Source organism: Pongo pygmaeus, chromosome 23 (assembly GCF_028885625.2).
Source record: "Pongo pygmaeus isolate AG05252 chromosome 23, NHGRI_mPonPyg2-v2.0_pri, whole genome shotgun sequence".
Taxonomy (NCBI): Eukaryota; Metazoa; Chordata; class Mammalia; order Primates; family Hominidae; genus Pongo; species Pongo pygmaeus.
Window position 1 is genome coordinate 46,233,263 of NC_085931.1, and position 23,823 is coordinate 46,257,085.

General features: G+C 44.1%; 1 protein-coding gene across 1 annotated transcript in view; it reads left to right on the top strand.

The window, feature by feature from the left end:
* Positions 1-8,289: 8,289 nt before the first annotated feature.
* The window catches only part of HMGXB4 (HMG-box containing 4), a 64,871-nt gene continuing 49,337 nt past the window's right edge, over positions 8,290-23,823 (top strand). The window contains exon 1 of the mRNA XM_063662997.1: positions 8,290-8,939. The gene's annotated coding sequence lies outside the window, so the exon portion shown is untranslated. The remainder of the gene's footprint in view (positions 8,940-23,823) is intronic.

A 23,823-nucleotide genomic window follows, 5' to 3' on the forward strand; every position in this document is an offset into this window, starting at 1 on the left:
CGTGCATGCCTGTAATCCCAGCACTCTGGGAGGCTGAAACAGGAGGATCACTTGAGGCCAGGAGTTCAAGACCAGCCTGGGAAACAGTGAGACATCGTCTCTACACAAAATTTAAAAACTAGCCAGGCGTGGCAGCATTCACTTGTAGTCCTAGCTACATAGGAGGTTGAAGTGGGAGGACTGTTTGAGCCCAGAAGTTTGAAGCTGCAGTGAGCTGTGGTTGCACCACTGCACTCCAGCCTGGGAGACAGAGTGAGACCTTGTCTTTAAAAAAAGATAAAGAAGGGGCCAGGCACAGTGGCTCACGTCTGTGATCCCAGCACTTTGGGAGGCCAGGGTGGGTGAATCACTTGAGGTCAGGAGTTCGAGACCAGCCTGACCAACATGGTGAAACCCCATCTCTATTAAAAGTACAAAAATTATCCAGGTGTGGTGGTGCATGCCTGTAGTCCCAGCTACTCAGAAGGCTGAGGCAGGAGAATCGCTTGAACCCGGGAGGCAGAGGTTGCAGTGAGCCAAGACGGCACCAGTGCACTCTCCAGCCTGGGTGACAGAGTGAGACTCTGTCTCAAAAAAAAAAAAAAAAAGAAGAGGAAGAGACACAGAGATCTCAATTTCTGTTTGCACATGCGCAGCGGCAAGGCCATGCAAGAACACAGCAAGAGGCAGCTGTCTGCAAGCCAGGAAGAGAGTCCTCACCAAAAACGGAATTGGCTTGAACCCTAATCATGGACTTCTAACCCTGAGAACCATGAGAAAATAAATGTCTGTTGTTTAAGCTTCTGCCCACTCTGAGCCTTTGTTCATCCTTCCTCCTCTGTACTTCAGTCCCTTTCCTGACTCAGGTGCAGCAACACTGCTCAAATCTCTAAATGAGCATCATCTCCTCCATCAAAATGTAACCCAGGGTCCCTGGATTTGGGGATACTCACTGTCAAAAAGTACCCACTTGTAACTGTTGCACTCTGAGTTTTTGTTGTTTCAAAAGTTTCAAAAAGAAGCCTAACCCTGGCAAAACCAAAACTGGTTAGCTCCAGAGATGCCTGAATTCGAGTGAACTTTGGGGAATTATCCTCATCACCACACTAAAAAACCACACCCAGGGAGGAGGTTATTGGCTGTTTTCTATAGATGCGATGTCCGTGGAAGCATGCTTGGCAACTGCACCTGTACTCAGCTAATCAGCCTAATAAATGCCCTGTTCTCACCTTTGTTTGGGGAGGCACTGCTTTGGGCACTGTCCCCAATGTCCTCCTTCTTTGTTGCAAGCAATGAAATCCCTGTGTTAAATCTTCCTTGGTTGTGGTCATTGGACTGTCACCCACCTGATGTGTGTACAACAAAAACACTCCTGACTCCTTACATTGAGCTCTGTATGGGTATCAGTAATAGTGGTAGCAACAACTAATATTTATTGAGCACTTACTATAATCAGGCTCTCAGCTATGCTTTTTTATTTTTATTTATTTTTTTTTTTGAGACAGGGTCTCACTCTGTCGCCCAGGCTGGAGTGCAGTGACGCGATCTCGGCTCACTGCAACCTCCGCCTCTGAGTTCAAGCGATTCTCCTGCCTCAGCCTCCCAAGCTGCTGGGACTACAGGCGCGTGCCACCACACCTAGATAACTTTTGTATTTTTACTGGGGACAGGGTTTCGCCATTTTGGCCATGCCAGTCTCAAGCTCTTAACCTGAAGTGATCTGCCTGCCTCAGCCTCCCAAAGTGCTTAGATTACAGGCATGAGCCACCATGCCTGGCCTCTGCTATGCATTTCATCCTCACTATGTCACCTCATCTTCACATCCACCCTTAGGCAGACAGTATTTCTAGCCCCATTTCATAGATGAGGAAACTGAGGTGAAGCATCTTCCCCAACCGAGTAAGTGGCAGGGCCTAGATTCCAACGCTGCTGGTCTGACTGCAGAGCCTGCAACTTTGCCTGCTTTTGCAGCATGCTAACATTCACCACCTGACCTGTCTGCTGCTCTGTCCCCACCACCAGACTTTGAGTCCACAGGACAGGGACTTTGTCTGATTCACCCCTGTATCTCTGCACCTTCAATGTCCCACACAATGTTTGGCACATCTGGGGCCCCACAAAGGCTTGAAGAATGAATGAATTAATAAAGGAAAGAATGAATGCCTCCCTCACACTTGTAGCCACCTGTCACAGTGATCAGGAAATATCCAGTTCCTTCGACTGTGGCTATTCACAAAGAATCTCAGTGTGAGATAATGGAAGTTACAGCATGTGCCGTCTGTCCACACAGCCTCCAGTCTCCATGCGTGCATGTCTGAGTGAACAGATAACTCACGCTGAGATTTACTTAGAAGGCATTTAACTCAGCTCACACGTCTGCCGACCAAGCCTATTACTTGCAGAAATCTATTCCATGCATTACCATTTTGATTTCCAGTGCTGAGACAGTGGTGGTTTGGTAGGATCCTTTTTTTATTTTTTCTCCTCTCACCAGTTGAGTTACTGTCTGCGTTTGTGGAATAAATTGCTATAAATTGAGTTACCAGCACTCTAGAATGGGGAAATATATTCTCGATGCTCTATGGGCAGCTGACAACATTATGGAAATACACAAAGTGTGTGTCAAAGTTTATGTGAATGGTGATGAGTTGTGATGGATGTTGGAAGAATGGGGGGTAGGATGGGGGTGAATAGCGGTGGCCTCAGAAAAAGTGACACTCTCCATATAGCCTTTTCTTCCCACTGCAGCTGGCCTCAGCCTCTCAGACAGGAGGGTTAAAGGTGGAAAGCTAGGGTCAGACAAACAGGAGGAGCTGGTCGCTGGAAAAACAAGTTTGGACAATAAGATAAACAGCCCCCAGAGTCCAGTAAGCATGATGTTGGGGACACTGTAGGTGCTCTACTTGTATTTTTTTATTATTCCTTTTTTTTCTTTTTGAGGTGGGGGGTCTATGGAGTCTCGCTCTGTCACCCAGGCTGGAGTGCACTGGTGCGAACTTGGCTTACCGCAGCCTCCACCTCTCAGGTTCAAGCAATTCTCCTTCCTTAGCCTCCCGAGTAGCTGGGATTACAGGCGTGTACCACTATGCCCAGCTAATTTTTGTATTTTTAGTAGAGATGGGGTTTTACCATGGCGGCCAGGCTGGTCTCAAACTCCTGACCTCAAGTGATCCACCTATCTCACCCTTCCAAAGTGCTGGGATTACAGGCGTGAGCCACCGCGCCTGGCCTTTTTATGATTCTTACTGGGTTCCCTGTGCCTTTGCTTCTAAAGGCTGTACCTGCTGAGTGTCTCTGGAAGCCGGCCCTTAGGCACCTTCACAGGCCCCTGGGTGCAGTCCTGAGCCAACGACTGTGTATTGTGGGAACATGAAAGGCCGGCAACCTTGCTGAGTCAGAACGAACTCCAAGGTCTAATATACACTGCAGCGCTGCCCATAGAATCAGACTGATGCTGGGGCTTCACCTGAAGTCACTGCTTTGCTTGGCTTCTCTCCTTTCCCTTTCCTTCTGGCCCAATTTGCTCACAGTTTTCTTTTGGGAGCACCTCCTGAATACACCATTTGTACATGAAATGTTCATCTCAGGGGCAGTCCCTGAGTGTGCAGTCAGGGGATCTCAACCAACTGAGAAGGTCTCTGCATCTGTGTGAGTGGGTTCTGGAAAATCCAGCAGTTGGTGGGGCAGCAGTGCCCAGGGGCACAGGATGGGAGTTAAGGGCAGCAAGGGAATCTCCAGAAAACCCAAGTGCCTGGCAGACAGTCAGCTTCCATCTCATACCAAGCCAAAGATCATGAAGCCATAGGATGCTGTTAACAGGCACATAAGAACTGTGCTGACCCATTTTCCTTCTTTCCACACTTCTCTACCCAATACTCCACAGCAAAAGGAATCAGAAATAGAAGATCTTAGTGAAAAAGAGAAAAGGGCTATCCCCCTTCCCAAAGCCAGTGTCCTGTCTGCAGCTAGTCCCAGCTGGATGGGGGATGGAGGAGTGTTACCTTGGGAAGAGACTCAGGTTCTGTTTTGCACCTCCCAGTGACCATAGGGCTTTCTCTTGCCTCCAGTGACAGACAGAGTCATGGAGATGATCAGAGTTTTCATCCAAGGACAGGGAAAGGACAGCCATCCTCCGGCCAGCATTAGAGGGACAGAGTGAAATAATAACAAAGTGGCTTTCATGAGTATCCCTTTAAGCACTGAATGTTCCACATGCAAGTTACACATCTAATAAGTACTTCCCATTGGTATTATGGTTACCATTTGTCTTATCATTGATTTGCTAGGTATAATGGTTTCTTATTGCCCCTAGAGGGACATGCTGTCAACAAGAATGTGCCCGTGAGAATGGAGGCAGAAAGATCAGTTAGGAGGCAGCTATGGTAAGACGTGATGTAGCAAATCCCAGGAACTGGCTACTCGAAGCCATCTGCACAGCTCCTGCCCAACCTCCTCCCTCTGTGATAAAGGCTGGGGAGTTACTCACCTGCCCAGACCCCCTGCAGCTAGAGAGTCATGTGACACGGCTTCTGGCCAATGCAGATGGCAGATCCTTGGGAGGGGCTCCGTTCCCCAGTAAAAAAGACAAAGGCTCTCAATTAGGAGTTATGGCCTAGGATGAGGAAGTGATGCTTCGAGAAGCAGCAACTACCCTGTGACCACGAGAACCAATGCCAACACTGAGGATAGTGGAGTAGAAACAGGAGGAGGCGCTGGGGTCCCTGATGACATTCTTGGGCATATGTTCCAGTTCTGGACTGCCTGCCCCAGACTTCCTTTTGCACGTAATAATATGCCCTTCACCTTTGTAAGCAATGGAGCAGTTTTCTGTTACTCAATGTCAGGCCTCTGGGCCCAAGACTGCACATATATATCCAGATGGCCTGAAGTAACTGAAGAATGACAAAAGAAGTGAAAATGGCCTATTCCTGCCTTAACTGATGACATTACCTTGTGAAATTCCTTCTCCTGGCTCATCCCGGCTCAAAAGCTCCCCCACTGAGCACCTGGTGACCCCCACCCCTGCCAGCCAGAGAACAACCCCCTTTGACTGTAATTTTCCACTACCTACCCAAATCCTATAAAATGGCCCCACCCCTATCTCCCTTCACTGACTCTCTTTTCGGACTCAGCCGCCTGCACCCAGGTGATTAAAAAGCTTTATTGCTCACACAAAGCCTGTTTGGTTGTCTCTTCACAGGGACACACGTGAAACTCAATCCTGACCAATATGAGGCATGAGAGCCTGGCCTAGAGAAGTTGTGGAGGACAGCGGAGAGGAAGTACTTAATACTTAATACTTAATACTTAGGAGGTGGTAGAATTGACAAGACTTTATGCCTAACTGGACGTGAGGGGAGGAGGAAGTCAGGGAGGAAAGAACGTCTTCCCCAACATAAGGAATACAGCAGGAGAAACAGGTTTCAGTGGTAAAATCAGAGGTGCGTCATCATGTCAATAAGCTGCTTCAGACCGTATTGTTTTCCCCCGAATTCTTATATTGAAGCCTTAACTCCCAGTGAGATGGTATTTGGGGCTGGGGCCTTTGGGAGATAATTAGGTTTAATGAGGTCATGAGGGTGGGGTCCTCATGATGGGATTAGTGCCCTTATAAGAAGAGAAAGAGACATCAGCGCTCTCCCTTTGCCTTGTGAGGACACAGTGACAAGGCAGCTTTCTGCAAGCCTGGAAAAGGGTCCTCACCAGACCCTACCACACTGCACCCTGATCTCAGACTTCCAGCCTCCAGAACTGTGAGAAATGAATGTCTGTTATTTAAGCCACACCGTCTATGATATTTCATTAGGGCAGCCTGAGCAGACTAATACGTAAATGCTGTGCATTGTGCTAAGAAAACAGGTTTTCCCTATTGCCCCAAAATTCTGCATAAACCCCCAAACTAGGGAAAATGGGCACGAAATCCTCTCACATTCTAAAGAGCACAGTGACATAGCCATGCAAGATGAGCCAAGAAAGGACAGAAGCACCTCTGCCCCACGGCCATCACCCCTTCCCAAGCCCCTCCAACCTTTATCAGCAAAAGACCTGGAGGAATTCCAGAGGACTCACTCGACAAGGGAGTATTTGAACTATGGGGAGAACGCTGTGTCTTTTCCTTTCCTGCTGTACAGCCCTGGCCCCCACCCAAGCCAACTTCAAGAAAGTCATTTGCAAAGATTAGGGCTATGGCATCATTTGGGTTCCCCAGAAGGAGACCTTGAGGCAAGAATCCGAGGACACGTGACTAACTTGAGAGCTTATCCAAGGAAACTCCAGGAGGGGAATAAGAGCTGGAGAAAGAACGGCAGTGAAAAGGGTGTGGTTATTGAGAAGTGACCACTGTGGATGACAGGGAATTCATCCTGCTGTGAAACGCTGGGAGCTAGTGAGGAACACGACTCTCAGAGTCATCCCACCAGGGGGCAAGGGACCTGGGCATTTATTAATATACGCCGACACCCACTGGTCATCATAGAGGGCTACTACTGTGGTGTTAATTTCCTGGTACTTAGGCCCATTACCCTGGCTGGGGGCCTGGCCACTGTAGAACGCCCTCAGGCAAAGAGACACAGGGGCTGCCCTGGAGGTTAGCCAGTAAGCACTTTAGCAGAGACAAGGAGACATTGCCCACACCCCAGCATTTGCTAGGGGCTGCCTGAAAGAAAAGGACCCTAGATCTGTGTTTCTGCAGCAGACTCTGATCTGCCCCTTAAGTCTAACAGAATAGGGGAGAAAAGACCTGGAGGGAGGCACAGGGTAGGGGGTGAAGGTGCAGCAGCAGGCACTCCCACTATAGCATGGCAAAGATGCGTGAGTCTCTCACAGGCAGAGAGAACACCACCGAAGGACCAAGGCTTGAGCAATTCCCACGTCCAAAGATCCTAATCATCACTCAAGGCTACCTGAGCGGCAAGAAGCTGTGGGCTCCTCCTGGCAACGATCGGGGCTAATGGGGTGGTCAGGGCTCCCACAAAAGCTCTTTACGGGGACCTCTGAAGAACCCACACAGGCACTCTGAGAAACAGCTAGTATCCTGCCCGTTGCTCCCAACCTTTCCCATCCCTCTCCCGGCGCAGGTCCCTGGGACTGGGTCAAGTATGAGCTGGAGGGTGGGAAAGAGAAGCATTAAATGAAAAACAGGATTGAAGTACTTAGCTGCAAATGACCAAAAATCTCTAGGATCTGCCTACAATATTGTGAGAAAGATAAGAGTAGAGCAGAATATGCCCCCACCTGGTTCAGACAGTTCAATACATCCTTGATAACAACCAGCTATTGAGTACCAGACACACATCGAGGTGTTCCTCAGGGCTGAGCTCATCTAATCCTCCTAGCAAACTTAGGGGAAGGTGTTACTGTCCCTACTGTACAGCTGAGAAGTGTGAGGCTTAGAGAAGCTACACAGTTTGCTCAGGATCATACAGGCAATGCATAGCAGAGTCTAAATTCAAACTCGGACCATTTTCATTCTGGTGCCTTGTTCATCAACTGGTAGGTAAATTATGGTATACCCACACAATAGAATACTAGTCAGTAACAAGAAGAAATGAATGACAGACGCATGACGGAACCTGGATGAATCACAAAAACATTATGCTGAATGAAAGCAGGCAGACACACAAGACTACTTTCTGTAGGATTTCATGTATATGAAATTCTAGAAAAGGCAAAGCACAGTGCCAGGGAACAGATCAGTAGTTGCCAGAAGCCAGAGACTGGAGAAGCAATGGGGCATGGGAAGCTTTCTGGGGTGGTAAAAATGTTCTATACCATGGCCAGATTCTGTGGCTCGTGCATGTAATCCCAGCACCTAAAGGTGTTAGTGGAGCCAAGAAGGCTCTAGCCATGTGAAGGCATGGGCTGGAGAAGAGGACAGAACTAGAGAAATAAAATGAAATGACAGGTGGTAGAGTTGAGAAAGGGATGGCCAGGGAGCAAATCCTAGAGTAAACATCTGACTGGAAAGAGATTTAGAGATGAACTCTAATCCAATGCCTGCCCCCACCTTTAGAGTTGGGAAACTGAGACCCAAAGAGAAGATTAAAGCAGTGGCAGTGGTGCTGGGGGGCTGTTTACCTCTGTATTAGTCCATTTCACACGACTCTAAAGAACTGCCTGAGACTGGGTAATTTATAAAGAAAAGAGATTTAATTGACTCACAGTTTCACGTGGCAGGGGAGGCCTCAGTAAACTTACCATCATGGCAGAAAGAGAAGCAGACATGCCTTACACCGCAACAGAAGAGGAAGCTTGTGAAGGAAGTGAAGGGGGAGGAGCCTCTTATAAAACCATCAGATCTCGTGAGAACTCACTCACTATCACGAGAACAGCATGGGGGAAACCGCCCTCATGATCCAATCACCTCCCACCCGGTTCCTCCGTCAACACCTGGGGAGTACAGGTCAAGATGAGGTTTGGGTGGGGACGCAGAGCCTAACCATCTCAACCTCCTTTATTTCATTCTTTCAACAAACATTTACAAACAGCTTGTTCTACATAGCAGACGGTCCAAGTCAAACAGGGCAGAGCCCCTGCTCTCCGGGAGTCCACAGTCGGAAGAGGGACAGCCAGATGCCCTGGAAATCTACACTTCATGATGCTCAAGACGCTCAATGTCCCAGTCCCCCAGGCTGAGTTACCAAAGTATTGACATAAGCAGGGGGGACTACAGATTTGAGGAGCCTGCAACTTATTCACGAAGCCCTCTTTTGGGGAAATGATACAAAATTATAAATGCAAAGTTGGGTACAAAAGCAGAAGGGGTCTGCACAGGTGAGAAGTCCTGAAGCTTAAGCTTCTTTAGCTTTTACAGCAATTCCTTTCCTGACCACACCTGAATTCAAGGGCAAAAACGTACTTCTGAACTGGGCCAACACCGCCCTCTAGTGGACCCACAGAGGAAGGCCTCAAGGAGCTCTGAGCTTCGGACACACCCACGCAGGCAGCGTAAAACCAAGCAGGTAAATTTGGCCATCGGCTTCCTAGGCACTTTCTCATCAGCCCATAGACCTGCCCTTCCTAACCCTAGAGGTATGCAATTATTATTAGAAGCTCAGAGCTGAGCGTCCAGATGGACAGTTCCTTGTAGTTCCTTGATTTGGGGCAGGTAACTTTACCCTTCCACGCTTGTTTCCTTTCCTGCAAATAGGTTGCATCATAATGAGATCAAGTAAGTACCTACTTCAGAGGATGGTTGTAAAAATTAAATTAGATGACTCACTTTTATGATGTCTCTAAAATTAATTTTAAAAAGACTCGCTTCTAAGTGCTTTATACAATGGGCACTTTGATGTGTAATTTTTTTATTTTTTATTTTTATTATTATTATTATTTTTTTTTTTTTTTTTTGAGACGGAGTCTCTCTGTGTTGCCCAGGCTGAGTGCACTGGCGCGATCTCGGCTCACTGCAAGCTCCGTCTCCCGGGTTCAAGCGATTCTCCTGCCTCAGCCTCCGGAGTAGCTGGGACTACAGGTGCCTGCCACCACGCCTGGCTAATTTTTGTATTTTTAGTAGAGACGGGGTTTCACCATGTAAGTTATTTTTTAAGGAAAATGTATTCACCTGGCCATATTTTTCTGCTTCTTCATGAACTCTTCTGAAGAAATTACCCTTACTACACACTCACAAAGGACCACGCAAGGCCCAGTTACACAGTGCAGGGTAGAGACAAGGTGTGTGTCTGTCTCATCTACCACTCCACAGACTCCTAAAGAGTGAGGTCTGTGGAGTGGTAGACCTCACTCTTTCCCACATCTCCCCATTCCCCCCGAGCACATCCCTGCCTCATGGCCCATCACAGGAAAAGTCACTTCATGGATCATTGTCTGGAGAGGATGCAATGTCGGTGTGAGATGAATGAATACTAAGTGAGTACTCTTTATGTTTTCTTCTAACTTTATATTTTGACATAATTTCAGATTTAGAGAAAAGTTGCAAGAATAATGAATGATGAATTCTCAGGGGCTCTTCTTCCAAATTCCCCAAAACATGCACATTAAACTCAGAGCCTTCTGTGTCCTCTGCCCCTTTCTCTCTCAATATGCTTGAGTGTGTATGCATCATCTTCTGAACCATCTCCAGTTAGTTGCGGATGTAGTCCTCTTTTGCCCCCAAATCTTCAGTACATAGTTCCTAAAAAGAAGGACATTCCCTTATATAACCACAATTCAATAATCAAAATCAGGAATTTGGCATAAATTCAATACTATTATCTACCCTGCAAACCTTATTTAGATTTTACCAACTGGCCCTAATAGTGTCATCTACCCAAAAGAAAATTCGAGATCGTGCACTGCATTCCACTGTTACCTCTTTTTAACCCGACCAGATTCCTCCCTCGACACCTGGGGGGTACAGGTCAAGATGAGATTTGGGTGGGGACACAAAGCCTAATCATCTTAACCTCCTCTATTTTATTCATTCAACAAACATTTACAAACAGCTGACCCTAAGCAAGCAGCTGGAATTGAGAGACCAGCAGGAAAGTAATGGAATATCAACCCTCCCTCATCACACCATTTGTTTTTACTTATTTATTTGCAACCGTAGTTTTACATATGATAAGTTCCTCCAAAGAGAAGAGGGAAGAGAACTCTGATCCCTCCCCTCTGAAGTTTAAATTATTAAAATACACCTTATGGACTGGGGTAGCCTCAACGGGAGCCCAGTTGCTGAAAGGACAGGACAGACCCTGGGAGGAAGTTTGCCCTGGGATGGATAGCTGGGAATTAAGGGGCATGATGATAGGAGCCTGGACAAGTAACCAGGAATCAACCCTGAAAATTCTGTCCTCAGAGAATTCTAACCCATTCATGGTCCAGCCACCTGGCACTGTGGTCATGCCTTGGAGACAAGATATGGTGTCCATCCTCAAGGAGCTCATCACTGAAGAGCTCCTGGGACACTTGGGGACCATGTTTGTCATGTGATCATGTGCTTGCCAGGTGACTCCCCTGACTAAGCATAAGCAAAGAGCTGAGGAAGGTGAAGCTGTGCTCACAGGAGGTGGGCAGCTCTGTTGCAGCCATATCACTGCAGATATTCTGAAAATCACAAGGTCATCAGGGGAGGGTTCTTCAGGCAAGGAGAGGCAAAATGAAAGCCAAATCCTGAGACTGCGCAAGAAACTCTGGGCACCTGGGAAAATTTGGGGAACTAGAGAAAGCTGGACCCCTTCTGAGTAAATTAAGTGAGGGCTCAGAGCTGTTGCCATTTGAACAGGCTTCTATAGGAGACTGTGCTCGGGTCCAGGGAATGGAGAATTTCAGAGTTAACATTACCTGAATCCTTGGTCATTGCAATAGAGTTATCAGCCTTCAGACAGAAGGAAAGAGGGAAACAAAACTTGTCTCTCGGAATCCAAGTTCCCAGACACCAGCCAAGGACCAAACCCACAAGTAGCCTTTTCTAAGGACAGCAGTCTTCACTCTTTTCTACACATAGATCTTTTTACTCTGGCTGCTTTTTAAGATTTTCTCTTCATCACTGGTTTTAAGCAATTAGATTATGATATACCTTGATGCAGTTTTTACGTTTGAGGGTTTGGAAATTCTTGACCCATTATTTCTGCAATTTTTTTTTAGTATTCATTCTCTCTCTATTTTTCCTTCCGACTTTTATTTTAGGTTTGGGGTACATGTGCATGATTGTTACATGGGTAAATTGTGTGTCACAGGGGTTTGGTGTACAGATTACTTCATCACCCAGGTAGTAAGCATAGTACCCAATAGGTAGTTATTTGATCCTCACCCTCCTCCTACCCTACACCTTCAAATAGGCCCCAGTGTCTACTGTTCCCTTCTTTGAGTCCATGTGTACTCATTGTTTAGCTCCCACTTGTAAGTGAGAATATGCAGCATTTGGTTTTCTGTTCCTGCATTGATTTTCTCAGGATAATGACCTCTTGCTCCATCCATGCTGCAAAAAAAAAAAAAAAAAAAAAAAAACCATGATTTTGTTATTTTTGTAGCTGTGTAGTATTCCATGGTATAAATGTACCACATTTTATCCAGTTTACCATTGATGGGCACCTAGGTTGATTCCACGTCTTTGCTATTGTGAATAATGCTATAATGAACATATACGTACATGTACCTTTATAGTAGAATGATTTATACTCCTACGGGTGTATACCCAGTAATGAGATTGCTGTGTCAAATGGTAGTTCTGTTTTAAGTTCTTTGAGAAAACTCCAAATTGCTTTCCACAGTGTCTGAACTAATTTACGTTCCCACCAGCAGTGTATAAGCATCCCCTTTTCTCTGCAACCTTGCCAGCATCTGTTATTTTTTGACTTTTTAATATTAGTCATTCTGACTGGTGTGAGATAGTATCTCACTGTGGTTTTGATTTGCATTTCTCTAATGATTAATGGTATTGAGCATTTTCTCATATGCTTGTTGGCTGTGTGTTACATCTTCTTTTGAAGAGTGTCTGTTCATGTCCTTTGCCCATTTTTTAATGGGGTTGTTTGTTTTTTGCTTGTTAATTTGTTTAAGTTCCTTATAGATTCTGGTTATTAGACCTTTGTTGGATGCATAGTTTGCAAATATTTTCTCGTATTCTGTAGGTTATACAGAAGCTGTTTAGTTTAATTAGGTTCCATATGTCCATTTTTGATTTTATTGCAATTGCTTTAGGTGTCTTTGTCATGGAATCTTTGCCAGGGCTTATGTCTAGAATGGTATTTCCTAGGTTACCATTGGACCTGCCTTACAAGAGATCCTTAAGGGAATGCTAAATATGGAAATGAAAAACTATTACCAGCCACCACAAAAGCACACTTCAGTACACCACTGACACCATGAAGCAACTACACACTCAAGTCTTTCTCCTTGTTCAGGTACTCAAATTACATTTACGTTAAACTTAAAATTGTCCCACAGCTCACTAAAATTCTGCATTTAGGGGTCTTTTTTCTATGTTTCATTTTGGATGGTTTCTATTGCTATATCTAAAAAAAAAAAACTTTTCTTCTTCAGTGTCTAAATGGCTATTAATTCCATTTAGTGCATTTTTCATGTCAGACATTGTAGCTTTCATCTCTAGAAATTTAATCTGAGTCCCTTTTTTGACATTTTGACACCTTTATTGAAGTATCTTCTAGAATTTTTATAGTTTCAGGTCTTAGGTTTAAGTCCTTAATCCACCTTGAGTTGATTTTTGTATAAGGTGAGAGATGAGTATCCAGTTTCATTCTCCTACATGTGGCTTGCCAATGATCCCAGCACAATTTGTTGAAAAGTCTGTCCTTTTCCCACTTTATGTTCTTGTTTGCTTTATCGAAGATCAGTTAGCTGTAAGTATTTGGGGTATTTCTGGGTGCTCTATTCTGTTCCATTGGTCTATGTGCCTATTTTTGCACAAGTACCACACTGTTTTGGTGACTATGGCCTTACAGTAGAGTTTGAAATCAGGTAGTGTGATGCCTCCAGATTTGTTCTTTTTGCTTAGTCTTGCTTTGGCTATGCGGGCTCTTTTTGGTTCCATGTGAATTTTAGAATTTTTTTCTAACTCTGTGAAGAATGATGGTGGTATTTTGATGGGGATTGTGTTGAATTTGTAGATTGCTTTTGGCAGTATGATCATTTTCACAATATTGATTCTACCCATCCATGAGCATGGGATGTTTTTCCATTTGTTTGTGTTATCTATGATTTATTTCAGCAGTGTTGTGTAGTTTTCCTTGTAGAGGTCTTTCATTCCTAAGTATTTTATTCTTTCTTTTCAGCCATCGTAAAAGGGGTTGAGTTCTTGATTTGATTCTCTGCTTGGTCGCTGTTGGTGTATAGAAGAGCTACTGATTTGTGTACATTAATTTTGTATTGGAAACTTTGCTGAATTATTTTATCGGTTCTAGGAGCTTTCTGGAGGAGCCCTTAGGGTTTTCAAGGTAGATGATCATATCGTTAGCAAACAGCAACAGTTTGACTTCCTCTTTACCAATTTGGATGCCCTTTATTTCTTTCTCTTGTCTGATTGCTCTGGCTAGGACTTCCAGTACTATGTTGAAGAGGAGTGGTGAAGGTGGGCATCCTTGTCTTGTTCCCGTTCTCAAAGGGAATGCTTTCAACTTTTCCCTATTCAGTATTATGTTGACTGTGGGTTTGTCATAGATGGCTTTTATTACATTAAGCCTTTGCATGCCGATTTTGCTGAGGATTTTAATCATAAAGGGATGCTGGATTTTGTCGAATGCTTTTTCTGCATCTAATGAGATGATCATGTGATTTTTGTTTTTAATTCTGTTTATGTGGTGTATCACATTTATTGACTTGCATATGTTAAACCATCCCTGCATCCCTGGTATGAAACCCACTTGATCACAGTGGATTATCTTTTTGATATGTTGTTAGATTCAGTTAGCTAGTATTTTAAGGATTTTAGCATCTATGTCAATCAAGGATATCAGTCTGTAGTTTTCTTTTTTGGTTGTGTCTCTTCTTGATTTTGGTACTAGGGTGATGCTGGCTTCAAAGAATGAATTAGGGAAGGTTCTTTCTTTCTCTGTCTTGTGAAATGGTATCAAAAGGGTTGATATCAATTCTTCTTTGAATGTCTGGTAGAATTCTGCTCTGAATCCATGTGGTCCTGGACTTCTTTTTGTTGGTAATTTTTTAATTACTGTTTCAATCTTGCTGCTTGTTATTGGTCTGTTCAGGGTATCTAATTTTTCCTGATTTAAGCTAAGAGGGTTGTATTTTTCCAGGAATTTATCCATCTCTTCTAGATTTTCTAGTTTATGCACGTAAAGGTGTTCATAGTAGCCTTGAATGATCTTTTGTATCTCTGTGGTGTCAGTTGTAATATCTCTGTTTCATTTCTCAGTGAGGTTATTTGGATTTTCTCTCTTCTTAGGTAATCTTGCTAATGGTCTATCAATTTTATTTATCTTTTCAAAGAATCAGCTTTTTGTTTCATTTATCTTTCGTATTTTTTGTTTGTTTCAATTTCATTTAGTTCTGCTCTGATCTTGGTTATTTCCTTTCTTCTGCTGGGTTTGGGTTTGGTTTTTTCTTGTTTCTCTACTTCCTTGAGGTGTGACCTTAGATTGTCTATTGTGCTCTTTCAGACTTTTTGATGTAGGCATTTAGGGCTATGAACTTTCCTCTTAGCACTGCCTTAGCTGTGTCCTAGAGGTTTTGATAGGTTGTGTCATCATTGTCATTCAGTTTGAAGAAGTTTTTAATTTCCATCTTTATTTTGTTTTTGACCCAATGCTCATTCAGGAGCAGGTTATTTAATTTCCATGTATTTGTGTGGTTTTCAAGGTTCCTTTTGGAGTTGATTTACAGTTTTATTCCACTGTGGCCTGAGAGAGTGCTTGATATAATTTCAATTTTCTTAAATTTATTGAGGCTCATTTTATGGCCTGTCATATGGCCTATCTTGGAGAAAGTTCCATGCGCTGTTGAACAGAATGTGTATTCTGCAGTTGTTGGATGAAATGTTCTGTATATATCTGTTACATCTATTTGTTTCAAGGTATAGTTTAAATCCATTGTTTCTTTGTTGACTTTCTATCTTGATGACCTATCTAGTGCTGTCAGTGGAGTACTGAAGTTCCTCCCTTTTATTGTGTTGTTGTCTATCTCATTTCTTAGGTCTATTAGTAATTGTTTTATAAATTTGGGAGCTCTAGTGTTAGGTGCATATACACATAGGATTGTGATATTTTCCTGTTGGACAAGGCCTTTTACCATTATATAATGTCCTCTTTGTCTCTTTTAACCACTATTGCTTTAAAGTTTGTTTTGTCTGATATAAGAATAGCCACTCCTGCTTGCTTTTGGTGTCCATTCGCATGAAATGCCTTTTTCCACCCCTTTACTTTAAGCTTACGTGAGTCCTTATGTGTTAGGCGAGTCTTCTGAAGGCAGCAGATAGTTAGTTGGTGAGTTGTTACCCATTCTGTGGTTCTGTATCTTTTAAGTGGAGTATTTAGGCCATTTACATTCAATGTTAGTATTGGAATGTGAGGTACCATTGCATTCACCATGCTCTTTGTTGCCTGCATACTTTGGGTTTGTTTTTTGTGTTTGCTTTTTAAACTTATATTTTTGTTTTATAGGTCCTATGTGATTTATGCTTTAAAGAGGTTCTGTTTTGATGTGTTTCCAGGACTTGTTTCAAGATTTAGAGCTCCTTTTAGCAGTTCTTGTAGTGGTGGTTTGGTTATGGTGAATTCTCTCAGCATTTGTTTGTCTGAAAATGACTATATATTTCCTTCATATATGATGCTTAGTTTCACTGGATACAAAATTCTTGGCGGATAACTGTTTTGTTTGAGAAGGCTGAAGATAGGGCCCCAATCCCTTCTACCTTGTAGGGTTTCTGCTGAGAAATCTGCTGTTTATCTGATAGGTTTTCCTTTATAAGTTACCCGGTGCTTCTGTCTCACAGCTCTTAAGATTCTTTCCTTTGTCTTGACTTGGGATAATCTGATGACAATGTGCCTAGGCGAAGATCTTTTTGTGATGAATTTCCCAGGTGTTCTTTGTGCTTCTTGTATTTGTATGTCTAGGTCTCTAGCAAGGCCAGGAAGTTTTCCTTGATTATTCCCTCAAATATGTTTTCCAAGCTTTTAGAATTGTCTTCATCCTCAGGAACACTGATTATTCTTAGGTTTGGTCCTTTAACACAATCCCAGACTTCTTGGAGGCTTTGTTCATATTTTCTTATTATTTTTTCTTTGTCTTTGTTAGATTGGGTTAATTTGAAGACCTTGTCTTCAAGCTCTGAATTTCTTTCTTCTACTTGTTCAGTTATATTGCTGAGACTTTCTAGAGCATTTCACATTTCTAAAAGTGTGTCCAAAGTTTCCTGATTTTTTTGCTGTTTTTTTCTTTAGGCTGTCTATTTCCTTGAATATTTCTCCCTTCACTTCTTGTATCATTTTTTCGATTTCCTTGCATGGGGCTTTGCCTTTCTCTGGTCCCTCCCTGATTAGCTTAATAGCTAACTTCCTGAATTCTTTTTCAGATAAATCAGGGATTTCCTCTTGGTTTGGATCCATTGCTGGTGAACTAGTGTGATTTTAGTGGGGGGTGTCGATGAGCCTTGTTTTGTCATATTACCAGGGTTGGTTTTCTGGTTCCTTCTCATTTGGGTAGGCCCTGTCAGAGGGAAGGTCTAGGGCTGAAGGCTGTTGCTCAGAATTTTTGTCCCATGGGGTGTTCCCTTGATGTAGTACTCTCTCACTTTTCCTGTGCATATGGCTTCCTGTAAGCTGAACTGTAGTGATTGCTGTCTCTCTTCTGGGTCTAGCCACCTAGCGAGTCTACCCAGCTCTGGGCTGGTACCGAGGGCTGTCTGCACAGAGTCCTGTGATGTGAACCATCTATGGGTCTCTCAGCCGTGGATACTAGCACCTGTTCCAGTGGAGGTGGCAGAAGGTGCAATGGACTCTGTGGGGGTCCTTAGCTTTGATGGTTTAATGCTCTATTTTTGTGCTGGTTGGCCTCCTGCCAGGAGGTGGTACTTTCCAGAAAGCATCAGCTATAGTAGTGTGGAGAGGGACCAGTGGTGGGCAGGGCTCTAGAACTCCCAAGATTATATGTCATTTTGAGAGGTGAAGCCGGCTGGGCTTCTGGGTCGGGTGAGGACTTGGAGAACTTTTCTGTGTAGCTAAAGGATTATAAACACACCAATCAGTGCTCTGTGTCTAGCTAAAGGTTTGTAAATACACCAATCAGCACTCTGTAAAAACGCACCAATTAGTGCTCTGTGTCTAGCTAAAGGTTTGTAAACACACCAATCAGCACTCTGTAAAAATGCACCGATCAGCACTCTGTAAAATGGACCAATCAGCGCTCTGTAAAATGGACCAATCAGCAGGACATGGGCAGGGCCAAATAAGGGAATAAAAGCTGGCCACCAAGCCAGCAGTGGCAACCCGCTCGGGTCCCCTTCCATGCTGTAGGAGCTTTGTTTTTCTCTCTTCACAATAAATCTTGCTGCTGCTCACTCTTTGGGTCTGCACTACCTTTATGAGCTGTAACACTCACTGTGAAGGTCTGCGGCTTCACTCCTGAAGTCAGCGAGACCACAAACCCACCCGGAGGAACAAACAACTCCGGATGCGCCACCTTTAAGAGCTGTAACACTCACTGCGAAGGTCTGCGGCCTCACTCCTGAAGTCAGCGAGACCACGAACCCACCGGAAGGAAGAAACTCCGGACACATCTGAACATCTGAAGGAACAAACTCCAGACACACCATCTTTAAGAACTGTTAACACTCACCGCGAGGGTTCGTGGCTTCATTCTTGAAGTCAGCGAGACCAAGAACCCACTGGAAGGAACCAATTCCGGACACACTTTGTCTACAGCTACCAGGTTGGGTAGGGAAGGACTATCAGGTGGGGGCAAGGCTAGGCGTGTATGAGCTCAGACTCCCCTTGGGCAGATCTTGCTGTGGCTGCTATAGGGGATGGGGGTAAGATTCCCAGGTCACTGGAGTTGTGTACCTAGGAGGATTATGGCTGCCTCTGTTGAGTCATGCAGGTTGTCAGGGAAGAGGGGAAAAGCCAGTCACAGGCCTTATCCAACTCCCATGCAAACCCAAGGGTGGGTCTCACTCCCACCGCGACCCCCGCAACAGCCCCAAATACATTTCCAGGTGGACGGCAAGTTGAGCTTGAAGACTTGCCCAAGGCTTTCTGCCTCCCAGCTGGGAAAGAAAAGGGCTTTAGTTCTTCCCCTGCCTGAGAAGTATGCAAGCCAGATTCGTGCCCTCCCCCAAGTTCTGGCCCAGGCTTCTCGCCCCGTTCAAATTGTTACAAAGTTCAGCTAGAAAAGTCCTTGTCCCTGTGGAGTTTTAACCCCTGCTCCTCTGGCCACCCTCCTGATGGATCCTGGTGGTGCCAGGCAAGAATGGGCTGCTTCGGGATCCATTGAGCTCCCAGGGCCTCCCTGCTGCTTCCTCTACCCCTGTATTTCGCTCAGCTCAGCTCTCTAACTTGACTCAGCTCCAGGTAAAGTCAAGAACTTCCTCAAACAGACCTTCAGCTTCTCCATTGGGGGTGTGTGTTTGGGAGAGGAGGGTCTCCCTTTCCCACTTCTGCAGTTGGGGCACTCACAGTATTTGGGGTGTCTCCCAGGTCCTGCAGGAGCAGTCTGCTTCCTTCAGAGGGTCTGTGGGTCCTTTCAGGATTGCTGGTTTGTTCTTGCAGTCGATCTGGGGCTAAAATTCACAATGCAAGCCTCCGCATGCTGCTGTGTCCGGAGCTGCAATCTAGTCCTGCCTCCTATCCACCATGATCCCTGGTCTTGCTAATATTTTACTAAGGATGTTTGTGCCTATATTCACAAGGGATATTAATCTGTAGATTCCTTTTTTATACCGTCTTCTCTGGTTTTGCTCTCGGGGTAATACTAGCTTCATAAAATAGACTTGAAAGTGTTCTCTCCTCTTCTGTTTTCTGGAAGATATTTTATAGACTTTTTAAAATTCTTCTTTAAACATTTAGGAGAATTCTCTGGCAAAATCACCTGGGCATGGAGATTTAATTTTTGAGAAATTTCAAATTATCATTTTGGTTTCCTTAATAGTTTGTAGGGCTAGTAAAAAGATCTATTTGTGATAGTGTGTGTTTTTTGAAGAACTGATCCATTTCATCTAGGCTGTTAAATTTAAATTATAATTTTGATTTCCTTAATAGCTATAGGGCTAGTAAAAAGATCTATTTGTGGTACGAAATAGTTGGCGTTTTTTGAAGAATTGATTTATTTCATCTAGGTTGTCAAATTTATGTGTGTAGAGTTGTTCAAAATACTCCCTTATTATTCTTTTGGTGTCTGCAAGGTCTGTAGTGGTATCTCCTTTTTCATTACTGATAATAGTAATCTGCTCACTCTCTCTCTCTCTTTCTCTCTCTCTCTCTCTCTCTGATCTTATCAAGGAACTAGCCCTTTGCTTCACTGATTTTCTCCATTGTTTTCCTGTTTCCAACTTCACTGATTTTGCTTCTTATTTGTATTATTTTATTCCTTCTGCCTTGGATTTAGTTTTCTCTTCTTTATCCAGGTTCTTGAGATGGGAGCTTCAATTATTGATTTAGACTTCTTTTCTAATGTATTCATTTAGTGCTATATATTTCCCTCTCAGCCTGCCTTTAGCTGTGTCCCATAAATTTTGATATGTTGTGTTTTCATTTTCATTCAGTTTAAGGTACTTGTTCATCTTTTTCAGACTTCCTCTTTGACTCAAGGACTCTACAGAAGTGTGTTGCTTAGTTTTCAAGTGTATGGAGATTTTACTGTTATCTTTCTATTATTAATTTCTAGTTTGATTCCATTTTTGTCTGTGAACAAAATTGTCTCTGTATGATTTCTTTTAAATTTGTTGAGATTTGTTTTGTGGCCCAGAACGTAGTCCATCTTGGTGTATATTCTGCTGGCACTTGAAAAGAATGTATGGGGCCAGGCGCGGTGGCTCATGCCTGTAATTCCAGCACTTTGGGATGCCAAGGCAGGTGGATCACCTGAGGTCCGGAGTTCGAGACCAGCCTGGCCAACATGGTGAAACCCCGTCTCTACTAAAAATACAAAATTAGCCAGGTGTGGTGGCTCACACCAGTAATCCCAACTACTTGGGAGGCTGAGGCAGGAGAATTGCTTGAACCTAGGAGGTGGAGGTTGCAGTGAGCCCAGATCACGCCATTGCACTCCAGCCTGTATGACAAGAGCGAAACTCAGTCTAAAAGAAAATAAAAAAGAAATGCTGATCTTTTCCAGAAACACATTCATAGACACACCCGGAAATAACACTTTACCAGCTATCTGGGCATCCCTTAGTCAAGTTGATAAGTAAATGAACTGTCACAGATATTTAACAGTTTTTTTTTGTTTGTTTCTTTTTTTATTGTTGTTGTTGTTGTTATTGAGACAGGGTCTCACTCTGTCTCACTCCACCCAGGCTGGAGTGCAGTGGTGTGATCTCAGCTCACTGCAACCTCCGCCTCCAGGGTTCAGGCAATTCTTGTGGCTGGGCCTCCCAAGTTGCTGGGATTATAGGCATGTGCCACCACGCCTGGCTAATGTTTGTATTTTTAGTAGAGACAGGGTTTCACCGTGTTGTCCAGGCTGGTCTCAAAGTCCTGGCCTCAAGTGAACCACCCACCTTGGCCTCCCAATGTGCTGGCATTACAGGTGTGAGCCACCGTGCCTGGCCAACAGTTCTTTCCTTAATGCACCTGAAAAATATTGCTCCACTTCCTTCTGGCCTCCATGATTTCTGATGAGAAATTTTTTTCTCATTCAGGTTGTTTCTCTTGTATAAGATAAACATTTTTCCCTGGCTGCTTTCAAGGGTTTTTTTGTATTTAGTTTTCAAAAGTTTAGTTATGATGTGTCTTGGAATGAATTTCTTTGGGTTTATCTATTTTGAGATTTGTTCACCTTCTTGAATATTTAAGCTTATGTCTTTTGCCAAATTTGGGAATTTTCAGCCATTATTTCTTCATATACTTTTCCAGCCCTGCCCTTTTATTTCCTCTCTCTAGGACTCATGATAGGAATGTTGGATCTTTTGTTGTAGTCCCATGAATTCCTGAGACCCTGCTCATTTTATTTTCAGTCTATTTTTTTTCTATTGTTCATATTGGTTAATTCCTTTCTTTTTTTTTTTTTTTTTTTGAGATGGAGTCTTGCTCTGTTGCCCAGGCTGGAGTACAATGGCGTGATCTTGGCTCACTGCAACCTCTGCCTCCTGGTAAAATAGAGGTTCCTCTTCAAAAAATTCCTCCCCATCTAATTAAGAATAAATAGTAACTTCTCTTAAAAACAAAATTTATTCAAAGACCTGTGCTAACATCCTTAAATATCTGCTAGCCATAATAAAGAAGTCAATGTACTTTATGTTCTTAGCTCCCACAATTTAGCCTAAATATTTGCCCTGGCATACTTATACTGGTCCAGGCAAGCATTGGGTCATAGCCTGTTCCTCTTCCTTATTTAAAGGTGTTTTTACCTTTCTCAGCATTCCACAAGTTACTTCCTCCTTCCTTTGTTCTCCTCTGCCTTTGCCTCTTTTAAAAAGTTCTAAGTTGCCAGCCAATCAGGACAAATACAAAATATGAGGTCCCGTTCCAGCCAATGGAAACCGAACACCGCAGTAAGGTAAACACATCAGACATCACGTTATAAATGACCCTGTCTCCTTTGTTCAGTATACTCTCATAACAAAACTGTTGGCAACTGCACCCTTTCTATAAAAAGTATAAAAATGGCCTTACTGAGAACATTAAATTTATGTTAAAGTACAATTTCTTTGCAGCACCGGGGAACAAACATTTCAAACAAAGCAATTCTCCTGCCTCATCCTCCCGAGTAGCTGGGATTACAGGCGCCCGCCACCATGTCCAGCTAATTTTTTGTATTTTTAGTAGAGACAGGGTTTCACCATGTTGGCCAAGCTGGTCTCAAACTCCTGACCTCATGATCCACCCACCTTGGCCTCCCAAAGTGCCGGGACTACAGGTGTGAGCCACTGTGCCAGGCTCATATTGGTTATTCTCTAATACTCTGTCTTTGAGTTCACTTGTCCCTCCGCTTCCTCTGCTCCACCTCCAGTCTGCTGTTGAGCTCATCCGTTGGGTTTTTTGTTAGCTCTTCTATATATTCTTTATTTCTTTTTCTCTTTATGAAACTTTTTTTTTTTTTGCTGAGACTATCTTTTTTCTCTTTTTATAATATTTTGTATTTATATTGTTGTTTTTTATTTTACTGCCTACAGCCCTCTTAAGAATTTTTTTCCTTTTTTTAATCATGTTCATAATTGCTCACTGAAGTATCTTTATGATGGCTGCTTTAACATCTTTAACAGATATATGTAACGTCTCTGTCATCTTGCTGTTGGTATCTATCAATTGTCTTCTCTCATTCTGTTGGAGATCTTCCTGGTTCTTGGTAGGATGAGTGCTTTTTGATTGAAATCTGCACATTCGGGGTATTATGTTAGGAGACTCTGGATCTTACTTAAACCTTCAGTTTAGTTACCTTTTTCTGATACCATTCCAGCAGGGGAAAGAGGGATTTGCTGCCTCATTACTGCTAGCTAGGGGTAGAAGTCCAGGTTGCCAACATTGACACCAGGGGGGGTTCCTCATTACTGCTGCCCAAGAGTGGGAGCTTCGGCCCTCTGCTAGGCTTCTGCTGCTCTTTCCTGGGTGGGAGGGGCAGGAGTGCCTCGTTATTGATCCCCACAGGATCCCACTGACACCAGGTCCAGGGGGACCTCATTACTGCCAGGCAGTGGTGGCAGTCCTGACTCTCTCCTTGGCCTCCTCTGACACCACCCCAACCAGAACAGGGAGGGGTGGCTAATTACTCCTGGGCGCAGCTCCCCACATAATCTCCACTGTCACTGTGGCTGGGTGAGAGTGGGGCCTCATTACTATGCAAGGGGACGAAAGCCCCAGCTTCCTCTTGACCTTCCCTGACACCACCTGGGATGGGAAGGGGGTGCAGGAGGGCAGGGTTGAGGTGCTCAAAGAGAGTGGAAGTCTGGGCTCCCCACTCAGCCATTGCTGGCACAGGTGGTGTGGGTCCACCACTTATTCTGTGGTGTTTGACTGGAGTGGAGCAATTATTTTCTTTTTTTTTTTCTTGAGATGGAGTCTCGCTCTGTCGCCCAGGATAAAGTGCAGTGGCGTGATCTCAGCTCACTGCAAGCTCCGCCTCCTGGGTTCACGCCATTCTCCTGCCTCAGCCTCCTGAGTAGCTGGCACTACAGGCGCCCGCCACCATGCCTGGCTAATTTTTTGTATTTTTTTAGTAGAGGCGGGGTTTCACCATGTTAGCCAGGATGGTCTCGATGTCCTGACCTCGTGTTCCGCCCACCTT